The sequence below is a fragment of the Nyctereutes procyonoides genome, unplaced genomic scaffold (assembly GCF_905146905.1).
Source record: "Nyctereutes procyonoides isolate TBG_1078 unplaced genomic scaffold, NYPRO_anot_genome, whole genome shotgun sequence".
Classification (NCBI taxonomy): domain Eukaryota; kingdom Metazoa; phylum Chordata; class Mammalia; order Carnivora; family Canidae; genus Nyctereutes; species Nyctereutes procyonoides.
This window is the reverse complement of record NW_026575052.1, coordinates 47,927,248-47,941,255: the sequence shown is the minus strand read 5'-3', so window position 1 is coordinate 47,941,255 and position 14,008 is coordinate 47,927,248. Positions and strand designations below refer to the sequence as shown.

At 42.4% G+C, this 14,008-nt stretch overlaps 1 protein-coding gene across 2 annotated transcripts in view; it reads left to right on the top strand.

The window, feature by feature from the left end:
- ARHGAP26 (Rho GTPase activating protein 26) overlaps positions 1 to 14,008 on the top strand; it is a 418,379-nt gene that overhangs the window by 44,199 nt on the left and 360,172 nt on the right. The window lies entirely within an intron of this gene.

Sequence of the window (14,008 nt, the reverse complement as noted above, 5' to 3'; positions counted from 1 at the left end):
GATGGCTTTTCCATGGTAAAGGCTAAGAGGACCTTAGGCGTCCAGCCTTTTTAGCCTGCCACCTTTGTTACTCCTGCTTCCTAACTAACCATAGACTGTATCTCCAGCCCCGGGTAGACAGTTAGTAAGTGCCCATCTGTCGTAGGGTGGAGTGGACAGATTGGTGAAGCTTCGGTGCCTGGATCTGTGCCTTGCCCAGAATGGCCTCTTCATCCTTATCGAATTGAACACTTCACACCTCGTGTAAAGATGGTGGCAAGTGGGTACATCAGCATTGTTTCTATAGTGAAATCAGCCACAGTAGCTTTGAAAAGTTCAAGAGCCTTGTTTAAAATTCCTCTCTAGACTTTGGAGCTATTTGAAGTTTGTGGAATCAGAATTTTAGTTATAACTTTTTTTTAGATATAACTTTGAAAGGTTAGTTGTCCATTCTGAGCTTCAGGCTTTAGAAATGAGGTATGAATAGGCACACCTGAGTGAGTTGGTTCAGCGTCTGCCTTTGGCTCAGGTCATGATCCCAGGTTCCAGGGATCGAGTCCTGCATCGGGCTCCCTGCTCAGGTGGGGAGCCTGCTTTTCCCTCTCCCTCTGCCCCTTCCATTGCTTGTGCTTTCTCTCGCATGAATAAATAAAATCTTTGGAAAAAAAAGAAATAAGATATGAATAATAGGGCTATCAGAATGGCCTCTGGGATTATAATTAAGGTTCTACTTTCTCACACTTAATGTGCCATCTAGCTTGGGAATGTGGTTTCTCTTCCAGTGTTTGTTAGGAGTTCTGATAGCACAGCTCTTGGCAGGTTTCCTTAGATTTGCCTGGTCTGGGAGCATATAGTCCCCTCCATCCTATGTGGGACCACAAACGGGAATGCCACCTACCAATTACTGCTTAAAAAAAAAAAAAAAACAACAGACTTCAGTCTGCTTTATCCTTCTGGGATCTGGACCGAAGCCAGGCACCCCTGGGTTTTGTTCAGGCTGGCCAAGCCATGTCCTAGCGAGGGGACACACCTTCTCTCAGCTTCTTACCTTTACGCACCCTTATTTTCTTAGCGCTGCACCCATAGGTGTGGTATTGCTGTATGGGGTATAGGACTTGGCACAGGAGGCAGGGCTCTTGGGGGAGGTACTTTGGTGGCTGTACCTTTTGCTGTCACTCGACGCCAGCTCTAGTTGGTGTCTCTGTGCTATCTTAATATCATTTCATGAAGGTAGCATGATGGGTAGGAATTTAGACTCTGGAGTTTGGATCCTATATTTATTAGCTATGTCATTTTGGTAGTCTCTTAATTTTTCTGAGTCTCATTTTCCTCGTGTGTAAACTTGGAAAAATAACATTACCACCTTCGTTGGGCTCTCAGGAAGCATAAATGAGATCATAATTGTGAAGAGCCTAGTTCATATGCCAGTATACTCAGTAAATGTTAGCTGTTTCTCATCATTCTTATTTGGTTCCTACCATCAGGAAGAACTCCATGCATCCTTTTTTAAATTTTTTTTAAAGATTTAATTTATTCATGAGAGACAGAGGGGGGGGGCATAGGCACAGGCAGAGGGAGAAGCAGGCTCCATGCAGGGAGCCCGACGTGGGACTCCATCCTGGGTCTCCAGGATCATGCTCTGGGCTGAAGGTGGCACTAAACTGCTCAGCCACCTGGGCTGCCTTCCATGCATCCTTATGCCATCTTCTTCTTGTGGCACCTCTCACCGAGTGATGTGGAGGGGATCCTCATTAGAGCTCCCCTTTCCTATCCTTGTGATAAAGTTTCATCCCCGCTGTAGCTCTAGATAGGCACCCAGTATGGCCCCTGGCCCTTGGCCCTTGGCCGCTGGCCTGCCTTCATCTCCACCCATTCACCTGGGCCAGGGTCATGCAACATAAGGAGTCTCAGTTTGGAAGCAATTTTGGTTGCAAGGAGCAGCTGCCGTCTCAAACTGGCTGAAGCCAAGAGGAGAAATTTGTTTCTGGGTTGCTGGGATGTCCCATGGACCTTGCGGGCAGGAAGTGCAACTGGCCTGGAACCAGAAATTGGGAAATCAGAAGCTGGGTTTTGCATACTTTTTCTCTGGGGCTGCTCGTGTCTCCTGTCACTTGCCTCCACAGATCAGCTTTCTGCTGCAGCATGTACACAAGGAGAAAACAGGCCACTTCAGCCTAGGTCTTAACACTCCTCAGTTTGTCCAGTATCAATTAACAAGCTCTTCTGTGCCCTAATTACAAATTTCCCAAATGGAAGCAGATTGGCCCAGCTAGGCCACATGCCATCTCTGGTCTGTGCAGTGAGGAGCCAAGGCTAGGGGATAGGGTGGGCATTGCTAAGAACAAGCAGGTCACAGAAAGATCAGTTACCTCCAGATGTATCTTATCTCCTGGCCTTCTGGCAGGAGAGAGAAAGCCCTCTCTCTTTCTCCTTACTCAACTCTGCCCGCTTATGTATGTAGACTGAGGCTGGTAGATCAGCTGGAGTTTGGCACATAGATAGTCCCACATATCACAGGCCTCCGGTGGTTCCAGATCTTTAGATCATACACACCAATGTTTCCTGAGGAGGGTTATAGTACAGGCGACTTGGGAGATGGTTTTAGCTGATACAATAACAAAATGTTTTTGTATTTTGTATTAATAATTATTTTATTTAGAAAACTTATAACTAAGGATCAAACCCACAGTTTCACAGCTAGCTATTCCAGAATAGCTTTATATTACATGTAAGTAAAAACAAGTGTTCAAAAAAATCTTTAGTGTGGATGGGGGTGGTAGGGAAGTGAAGGTGGGATGTGAGTGAGTTGGAAAACTGGTGATTTTAGACTAGGGATTTTCACCTGAGAGCCTAGTGAAAGACTTCAGGAGGTTTGTGAATCCTTTTGAAATTGTAGGCAAAATTTTGTGTGTGTACTTGTCTGCCTTTATTTCCTAAGGAGTAGGTCTTGGTGTAAAAATTGAGTGTGTATTGGAAATCTCTTGGAGTTATTTATTAAAACTTGGACTTTCCTTACCCCCCAAATTTTGATGTAGTGGTTGGGATGGAACCCAGGAATGTGTATTTTTCACAGACATTTAGGGGACTTTCAAAGGTAATTCTCAGACTACACTTTGAGGAATGCTGCTTAAAGAGGTCCAGGACACTGCAGAGTTGGGAATCCAATTCTGACCCATCTCAGTGGCCTTAGGATTGTTGTGCAAACTGGTAAAACTTTCTTGTGAAGAGGTTTTGAGGTCTGTGGACAGGAATTTGCTTGACATATTTATATCAAATTATTACGGGTTTCTTAGGGTGTTTTTTTTTTTCTCTGAACAGCTGTTTTGTGTTTGTGTTTGGCCACGTTAATTTGAGATGCTAATAAAGACTAAGGTTCGTGTTGAACAATACCAGCCTGGAGCTTTGGGTAACCTTAAATCCAATGGTAGAGAGAGACATGTTTGACCACAGTGGTTGTTAAAGACAATCACAATATAATTTACCAAAATAAAAAAAAAAGGAGAAAAGATAGTCTCAGATGTTTGTGAGTGGCAGTGGCAGCCACCAGCATGATCCTCAGATAGCTGGTGTGTATCTGTGCAGCAGTGGAACAGTGGGAGCTGGTTTATGTCCCAGAGATGTAGCATTAGCAGTTATGCTTTTCCATTTATGAAAGAAAGGAACATTGTCTTTTATTACAAAAAATATTTATTTGAGAGAGTGAAAGTGAGTGAGCTTGCAAGGGGGGGAGGGGCAGGTGGAGAGGGAGAGAGAATCTAAAGCAGACTCCACCACACTTAGCCTGGAACCCCGTGCAAGGCTCGTTCAGGGCTCCATCCCAGGACCCTGAGATCATGACCTGAGGTGAAACAAAGAGTTGGACGCTTAACTGAGCTGCTCAAGTGCCCTGGAACATTTTCTTTTGAATAGTTCCTGATCTCTCAATGTTTATAAATATCATAATGAAAGTATAATAATGAAACAATTTTAAAGCAATGGCAATGTGCCAGACCTATCTTGTATGCACTTCCTTATTCTCCCAAACACTATGAAGTGGTGTCAGTTCTTAATTGCATCTTATAGGTGAGGAAACCAACTTAAAGAGTAAGTAGGTAAGAGAACTGAGAGAGAGGGCTAGCCTTCTCTGCCTGGGCCTAGCCTAGGAATCACATTATCTGGGAAGGCAATGCTACACAGTGGTGGGATTTGGGCAGCTTCTGCTCTGCTTAGGGCAGGAAGGATGCCAGAAAGAGGGCTATTTGGGGAAACTGTGTTTTGGAGTCAGGACAAGAGCTTCCTCATATCTTTATTGTTCTGTCTGTCTGTCTATCTATCTAATTTCCTATTTGTTATCCCCCTTCTTGAAGGTATTATAAGTATGTTACCTAGGATTGAGGCAGGAGAGGATGAATTGCTCATGTGGCTCAGAGTGGTCAAGGGCTACATCCCTCCCCACCCAGTGCCCAGCTAGCCTGATATTGGCAACAGTAATTGGTAGACAGCTAAGGCAGAGGTTCTTATCTTGGGATCCATGGACCACCTCACAGAAGTGGGGAGTTCCTTCAGTGGGTTGTGGTAGGATTTTGAAATTTTGTGTGTATGTGCATATGTCTGCAAGTGCACACATGTATTTTTCTGAGTAGTGTCCTTGGCTTCTACTGTACTCTCTGAGCTGTCTGTAACCCTGAACAAATGGCCTCACTACAAGGAGAATGTTGATCCCTGGAGTTTGGCTGGCTGGTCTAGGTCCTTGCTTTTCTTTTTTCTTTTTTAAAGATTTATTCATTTATTTTAGAGAGAGGTGGGAGGGGCAGAGGGAGAGAGAGAGAGTCTTAAGCAGATTCTACCCTGAGTTCATGGTGCCCAATATGGAACTCGATCTCACAACCCAGAGATCATGACCCGTGCTGAACCCAGGAGTTGGATGCTCAACCGACTGTGCCACCCAGGCACCCCTAGGTCCTTGCTCTTCAAAGTATGGTTTATGGGCCAGTAGCATCAGCATCATCTGGCAGTTTGTTACAAATGCAAAATCTTGGGTTCTCCCCTCCCATACCTACAGAATTGGAATTGGCAGTTTAATAAGATACCCAGGTGATTTATATGAACATTAAATTTTGAGAAGCTCTGGTCTGGGTAACCCACTCCATGAGGGAGTCAATTTCCAGTATCAGCTCTGTGTTAGGAGGGGTTTTTATTAAGAAAAATCCTATTTCCTTAGAAAATTGTTTAGGAAATAGGATGCCTCTGCATGTAATAATTCTCATCTCTGTTCTTTGCTCTTTGGGAGCTCAGCTGATTATAAATTGAGTTAGATGTATATAAAGGGATTTTTTTGACTTATATTGGTTAATTCACATGAACTTTTAGATAAACCATAAAATGGCATCTGACTCAACTCTTTGAGGGGAATAAAAAGTTGTAGGTGATAAACTTTTGACCTACTAAACAAACTCCATTCCCCCTAAGGAATTTCTTCTAAGAGTATCATTGTGGGTTTTAAGGGAATAACGGAATAACTTCTCAGCATGTCATGGTTATCTTGGAGAGGGCTTTGCTAATTCCCCCTTCTCACCTTTTGCCCAGAGTTGGCTCACTCTTGATCTTTCTGTTGCACTTTTTGATGAATTGTTAACAATAGGCCAGTTTAGTCTTATTTTTGCCCAGAGAGTTGCCTGATGACTCATATAGTTAATAAATGCAGCCAGCTGGATGTCCACACATCTTTAGTGTTTTGTGATTATATGTTTTCCAGGGACATATACACTGGACTCTTCATCTCTGAAGGGAAGCCTCTCTTCGTTTTGGTGTATATTGGTTTCAATTCCTCCAGTTAATGCTGAACTTTAGCCCATTATTGAACATTAACTGTCTGTGGGTGTGTTGGCAAAAACAGTGTAGGGTGAATCTTAATATTTTTTATTTTAAATTCCTATGTAGGGAATGAACATAAGATATCTGATATGTGTGTGTGTGTGTGTGTGTGTATGTGTATATATATATATATACCCATGTCACAATTAAGATTCATTCTAAAATATGATAAGCCATTGTACTGTTTTATTGTCCTCATCTGAAACCTTGGATGCTGTATTGGTTCCATGACTGTCTCCCCAGTGCCCTGGAGTTGTTGAAGTTTGAGCCCCACATTATTCACTGTTTATCTCTAACCTTTAGCACAGTGCCTGGCACACAGGGGACCAGTCAACAAATACTTGTTGAATGACAGAGTGGGTTAACCACTTTTACTAGTCTGTGTTCTAGCTCACAAGTGAGCCTCCATTTGTTGAAATGCTGTCATTTATTGAGTGCTTTCTGTGAGACAGGCACTGTGCTAAGCACTTTAAATACATTCTGTCATTTCTCTCAACAACGTTATGAGGCAAGTGGAATCACTATTCCCATTTTACAGGTGAGGAAATTTATCAAGTAATTTGGCCAGTGTCATTCAGCTGGTGAGGGTGGAGTAGAGGTTGGACACCCCCCCCCCCCACCGGGGCCAGGAGACCTTGAAGCTGGTGCTAAATACAGGAGCATCCAGTTCTGCTCAGGTGAGGGTGCTGACCTACAGAGAATGATGGGATATTGCTTCTGGTTGGCTCTTTTCAAATGATAAACAGATGCAGATATAAAATGTTATTTTATAAATAAAGAGAGAGAAATGTCTTTCTCTCTGTAGAAATAAAGCCCCAGACTGTTGAGTGTGTTCCCAGTCCTCCAATGTCTGTTTGTCTTAGCCTCTTGTAGGGACTCTGTGACCTTAGACCCTGCTCTTGTAGTTTGTGGAATAAGCTGTGCCACCCTCCCATTATCTGGTGTTAGGTGACAAACCAATATCTCAAAGCGTTGGTCATGAGCAAGTATTGTGATTTCAAACAAACCATGTTTCCCATCTCAAGACATAGGATTGAGAGCCTGGTTTGGAACATTTTTTTAGATTATTCTAAAAATCCACACTGTCTTTACTATGAATGTCATAGTGTGTTGACATGTATTTGACAGTAATAATTGTTTGGAACAGCTTATAACTTGCTGATGGTTATTTAAAGGCAGTTTCTCCTTAGGTAACTTCTCTTTACCATTGCTTTGGGCAAAAGGATTTGTTACTCTGTAAGGCCTGTCCTGGCAGAATTTTCACTTTTTAATAGTGGGCACACTATTTGTAACGCTGAAAAGATCTTTTCTTTCAGTGGTAGCAAAAACAATGAGTAGGTATTGTAAATCGTTTGTGGACCATTTACCTTATTTTCCTGTAGTTCTGGGCTTTGACGCCTGCGTTTTGGGACAGATTCCATAGTTAGTTTCATGTCACATTTTTTAGTGGTTGTTTATGGAATTCTGCAGAGGTTTCAGTGTTTTGGGGTATTTTTAGCAGCAGTTCACTTCGCTCTCTTTTTGTGTCTTATCAATGTATCCTGGAACAGTCCTGCCATCTAGGTTCCTGAGGGTATGTGCTGTAGCTCAGGCTGTGTTCTTGAGCACAGCTGTTAGTCCTGTATTTGGCAAAACAGCAGTATTTTAAAATCCCCAGGGAGCTAGGTGGGGCGTAGGAGGCTTAGTCTCTGAGGGTCACCCTCATCAAACGCCTCACCTTGATTTTCTTTGGCAGGATAGAGCTGGACAGTGTGTGGGCTGTGAGGCTCTGGTACCTGCTGTTTCGCTGACATCCCACAGGGCTGCAGCCCTAGCATCAGCAGCTGTATAAGCTTCAGAGTGGGTGTCCTGGCAGGAGAGCCAGACAGGTGATTTGTTAAATTATTACCCATGTGCAGCTTCTGGCCTCTGGTGCCAGGCAGCTTGGAGCTTGGCAGGATTAGGAGGAGGCTGATTACACAGGCAGCAAAGGTGGGAGGCAAGACTGCTGCTGCCACCATGCTTAACTGTTGAGACGCCCACAGAAAGTGGTCCTACAGCTGTGTCTCTGTGGGGCTCCAGAGCATGTAAGAAATGAGAGATCAAAGCACAATGTGTTTGACTATAAAAGAGTTTCCTAGGAGGCCTTACTATGAGACAGGGCATCAAGAGTGCCACTGTGAGGACTAGGCCTTAAGTAGAATGCATAGGAAATATTTTTTTTTAGGAATTAGGAATCTGGCATATGTTAAATATTTATTGGGAGTCTTTTGCCCTCTGCTACTGCCAAGAGAAAAGGGAAAAAATGGCCTGGTACCCTTTACTGGGATAATTAATGAACTTGGGCCAGCTCTTTTCCCTATTCATTTATATTGATTCACTGTCTTCTGTATTAAAGATGTGTTCTTTCCTTCCAACAAGAGCAAGAGGCATCTTCCTTTCTCCTTCAAGCTTGGGAAGTGGGCTCAGCTAAGTATTAGAGATAAAGGTGAAGAAGACCATTCTCTTCTGTGCTCTTGAGGATTATAACATAGCATCCTTCATAGGAGTTGAATCAACTAATACATTTAAAGTGCTTATAATGCTATCTAGCACACAGTACATGCTCTATATTAGTAATAACATCTGTGTTATTACTGTTGCTTCCATTGTCATGGAGTGAGGGGAGGTGTTCTGGAGGAAGAGGGTGGTTGGTAGTCTTTCATCCACTGGGGTAGGGGCCCAGGGTCTCACACACTGCTCCTCCTGCTGCAGGTGGATTTGGGGATGGGGATGTGGAGACTGAGAGCGAGGAGCCTGAAGGCTGTCCCTACCAGCACTGAACCTTGGATGGGGCCTGAGGTCAACAGTCACTTTCTGGAAACTGCCTGGGCATCACAGCCCAGAGCAGCATTGGCTTCTTTGATTTAATCTCTACCCTGCCCACAGGCCATTGAAAGTCCAAAGGGTCTTATTTTTCTATTGTAATTCCTTAGAGAGGGACAATAAATTCTTTTGGGGACATTCAGGACATTTTTTTTTTTTTTTTGAAAGCTAACTTGGCAGCACCAACTCAAGGATAAGCAAGTAGTAGTTAGAAGCCAATATTCTAAAAAGTTCTTTCTGTCCAGAGATTCCACATCAGAGAGGAGGAAACTTTTCTCCAGCTAGAAAGTATCATTTATAGGTGTCCTTGATGGAATCACTGCTCAGAACAGAGTTTTAAAAATCTGCCTTTGACAATGTTGCTGTTTGTTCTGCAGTCAGCCAGCTTGGGATTTGTGGAATTCTGCACAGGATGCCTGTGGGTATTCAGTTTCTGGGGGCCTCTGAGAGATGATGATGATGAAGAGGGGGAGGAAGCAGAGTCTGAAGCCTTAGTTTTTGTGGTTCATTTGCTAGTTAACCCAAGGAAACTTAGTGCTAAACTCTATGTATTCACTTGTAAATTTTAGAACATCTTCCTAGCTCATAAGGCTATTAATGACCAATGAGACAGGGTTGAATTTAGGTATTATTTTTAGTGGAAGGGGGTAGATACTTGGTTAATTTGCAGTTTATATATTTGACAGGCTAAGGAATTTGGGCTTCCTCTTTCCATTATCCTTTGGGAATGGGGGCTGCTTCCTAGGTCATATTTCCAGATAACTAAAGGTTAGCTGTCCAGGCTTCACAGCACAATGAGTCTTGTATCCAGGTCCTAGAGGAGGTACTTTACATAATAAACTGATTAGTCCTCATCACAGTTCCATACTGTAGGTAAGATCTGTTATTCCCACTTTGCAGCATGGCAAGTTGAAGTTCAAAGACAGTAACAAAAGCTGTATGGTTTCGATCATTCATTGAAGAACCATTTATCAAATGTTCTCTGTGTGTCAGGTACCTGGATGATCCTCCTGAGCAAACCAGACATAGATTATCACTGGGGTGGTTGGGATCCACCCCAGGATCGTCTGGCTCCAAGGCACATGACTTATCATCACATTCTGTTCTTTCTCACAGAAATCTGGTAGTAGAAGGGACTCATCAGCTCTGAAGCCCAGGGCAGTCCACTGTCCTTTATTCCTGTTTTCTCCAAACCCTTGTGTCTCTTACTATTTCAAATGCTAAGACTTGAAAAATTTTAAGTATTTGATGAAAACCTGGCTTAAATGTTGGGCGTTTTGCTGCTTTTAAAAACAGAAGATGCTTAAGCAGAAACCAATTTTTTCTTGATGACTCAGGGCTGTCATTATGTGCTTTATTGATGTACCATATAATTTTGTGTCTGCCTTTCCAGGTTTTCATTTTCTTCCCCTTGTGTCAATTGTCACCTTACCTGTGGTCACTGAGATTGTCAATAACTGTCTTTCACTCCCTTTGGGTTGTTTCTAACCTTCTGTGAATAACGAAGCTGAGCTTCTGGAGTTTTTATTCTATTTTTTTGTAAAAGAAAAAGCAGGGAGTGCTGGGTGAGAATGAGTCAGTGACTTTGTGACAGCCACCTCTGGAATTAGCCTCTGTGGTTGTTCACAGTATGGTCCTGTGTCCTGTGGTTGTAATCTTACTACAGCCCTAGCTTCTCCTGGGGGGATTGAGAGCTCAGCTCTGGAGTTCAACAGACTTGGCTTAAATCCTGGCTCTACCACATACTTGTTTGGGATCCGAATCAAATGAACATCTCTAAGCCAAAGTTTTCTTATCCTGGCTCAGCAAGCCCTCCATAAATGATGCCCTTTATTATTAATGGTGACAGTACGGTGTGGTATCGATGGAGATAGGGGCAGTATGGCTGGTGATCATGTTTCAGTAACTGTGGAGAGCATGGGTTTTAAGGGTCAGGAATACCTGGGTTTCAGTCCTGATCTTACCATTCACCAGCTGGGTGACCAGTAACAGAAGAATATATATATAATATAGAGGTCAACAGTGTGGGCTCTTGAGTTAATGTGAGGATCCATTTTTGTCTTTGCCCCGTAATTTTTGGTGACCCAGTTGTGGAAACTGCTTGAAGTTTCTCATTTCCAAAACAAAGGTGGTACTAGGACCTACCTCTCAGTATTGTTGCATATATGCAGTACATCAGATAGTGCCTGGTACATGGAAGTGCTCAATAAACATCAGATCAGCTCTTACCAACTAATGGCTTCCTCTGGCATCCAGGAAGTGTTGATACCTCTTTTATTCCTTAAATGTAGTTTGTGTCCTCTTTCCCAGCACCACAATTAATTTCAAGATTACTTTTCCTGGTCTTTGTTCCCTTTGTTTCTTTCAGTCTACCAAGGATTGAAGTAGGACTAGTAGATGGTTTGTTCTGCGATAAGTTACACACTCTCCTTTGGGGGAATAGATGCTTTCCTTTGTGAGGTTCCTTTATGTGTAGGAATTGTCGCCTTTTTGGATCCTCAGCCTGGAACTCCCTGGGAGCCTCTGGCAGGCAGGTGGTATGAAATGCCAGAGATACTCAGGAGACAAATATCTGTTAAAAATGGAAAATGTTATCCTCTTTGACATTTCCACCCATTCTTATGCAGAAAATTGAATGCACTTTAGTGGAAGGACTATTTTTGACTCTGCTTCTTTTACTAATTTAATTTTTTTTTTTTGTCACAGGTTTTTGGGCTTATAGCCTATCATGAATTAAAATTAGTTTACTTTTGGGGCACCTGAGTGACTGTGGTTGAGCCTCTGTCTGCCTTTGGCTCAGGTCATGATCCCAAGGTTTTGGGATCGAGTCTCACATTAGGCTCCCCAGAGGGAGCCTGCTTCTCCCTCTGCATATGTCTCTGCCTCTCTCTGTGTGTCTCTCATGAATAAATAAAAAATCTTAAAAAAAAAAAAAGATAGGTTTACTCTTTTTTGTAAAAGCCCAACACATAAAAGGTAAACCTTCCTGGTCATTTCTAACATGATTGAGAAAACAAAAATAGGGAAAAGCCTGAGAAGAAAATTAACAAATATTTTATTCTTTTCACCAAAGGTTTATTTTGCCACGAGTTTATTTTTCCCGATAATTAGTTTTAACGAAAACACTATCTTTCTTTGGGTTAACCTTCCTGGTCATTTCTAACATGATTGAGAAAACAAAAATAAGGAAAAGCCTGAGAAGAAAATTAACAAATATGTTACTCTTTTCACCAAAGGTTTATCTTGCCACGAGTTTATTTTTCTCGATAATTAGTTTTAACGAAAACACTGTATCTTTCTTTGGGTTAATTAAGGAAGAAAGGCTTTGCCCCCATGTGCAGGGGGGCTGTTGATGGGTTGTTGCTGTGAGACCAGGGATGGTCTGATTTCACAAGGACTTGCCTGTGGGATTGTCTCTGTATTTCAGAGGGTTGGCAGCACTCCCAGCACTCTAAGGGAGAGCTTCCACATGGCTCTTCTGTGGAGTTGCCCAGATCTGGACTTTGCCTCTTGTACCAGTGGTTGGACTAGTGTTCTAGGTGGTTGTGACAAATAGCAGGGGCCTCTCATTCCTCTACCAGGCTGACCCTTGTCCTAGTATGACTGCATTTCTGCTTTATTTATCTAAGTGCTTTTGTGCTAATGATCCCCACTATTGGTATTACTGGAATTTGGCCACTGTGATCAAGAGAAAGGCACAGTTTGATATATGGGTTAGTAAGGGCTGGTTAGGCATGTATTTTTGTTGAGTCAGGGAAAGGCCGGTTATGATAAGGAGGGGAGGAGCTTTGAGGGTACTGTAACCTTTCTATTCTATAGGTTTCTGGTTGCAACTTCCTAAAAGGGAGAGAGAAGGCTGTATGCTATTTTCCTCCCTGCAAAGAATCTGACCAGGAAGGACCATATGTCCTGGGTCATACCTGCTAGCTCATTATGATTATTAATAGCTCCCCTTTTCTCAAAACTGCCCCAGTTTGGATATAGTCACCCTCTGAATGGATCACGTCAAGTTTCTTTGAAACCCTTGTCAGTAGGAATGAACATCAGCTTTTGGTGGTATTTTCTTTCCTAGTAGATCATAGCAGTGAGGCCCCACTTCCTCTATCCAAATAAGCAATAAAGAGTGGTTCTGTAGAAGTTTGTGACAAGTTCCACCTTTTATTAACTTTGAAAAGCAACAGATCTGCAGAACAGAGGGTACTTTTTTAGGTCCTCATTGTGGGAGAGAGAGTGAAACACATTGTGATGTGATTGTTATCTTTATCTTTGGTTACTTACCACACCAGATTAAAAAAGTAAGACTTCAAGGCTAATGGGTTAAAATCAGATGTGATCATTAGGAAGATGAAGCCTAAAGGAACTGAATGATTAACTTTCCCAGAGTTACTAGCCAAGTGGACAATGGTGAATCTAGAGTGGGTGCCCAGCTATGCCTGGCTTTCTCCACTGCCCCTTGTTGTCTGCCATATTGACTTAGCATTTTCAACTCCATGCTCTGAAGGGATTTTATTCCCATTGTGCATAGGATGAAATTGATTCAGCACATGGGCCACTGTTGCATAGGAAGTGGTAGAGGCAACCTTCAAGCTTAGGGCTGTTTTATACTGTTACTTTAGGGAGAGCTAAATGATGGATGTTTTTGACCTGATAAGAATAGTAGGATGGGGCAATTGGTTGGTATTAGGATGTGTTGTTGGTCCAGGGTGAACCTTTTAAAGCCTTCCTGTGTGAGTTTTAAGTCTTTTCCCTAGAATGCTGGCCAAACCTTAGGATCACAGCATGTGGGGACATTATTCATGTTCAATAAATGTCAGACAGCATCCACAGATTTATGGGTTTGTAAATCCAGAGAGGCTACTATTATTACGTTTCCTTCCAAACCCTGAATTGCTAGTGTTATTTCTTTTTTTAACAGTTCTAATAAAACAGCTCATTACTATCAAGTATGGTTTAAGGATCTGGTTGAGAAAGGCAAGGTGATATATGTATTCTTTAATTCGTGCTATTGAGAGGGGCCATAGTGAGGATGAAAGATTTTGTGGTAAGAATAAGTTGTGGTAGAGGGTAGATGGGGGAAATGAAGGATTTTCAAAATCCCTAGTTTTTCCATTTGTGTTAAATCTCCACAGGTTTGAGATGTTGGTGAGAGTATACTCCAGAAGTTGGTTTCTTCACAGTTGTGATGACCTATGAGTGAGTCAAGACTTGATGTTTTCAGTTAATGATCTGGTGAACTCAGGCTTTTTTTTTTTTTTTTTTTTTTTAGTTAATAAAGCTGTGCAAGTGGATTAAAATAAATCCGTCTTCAGAAAGTGTTACTAATAGTACAAGT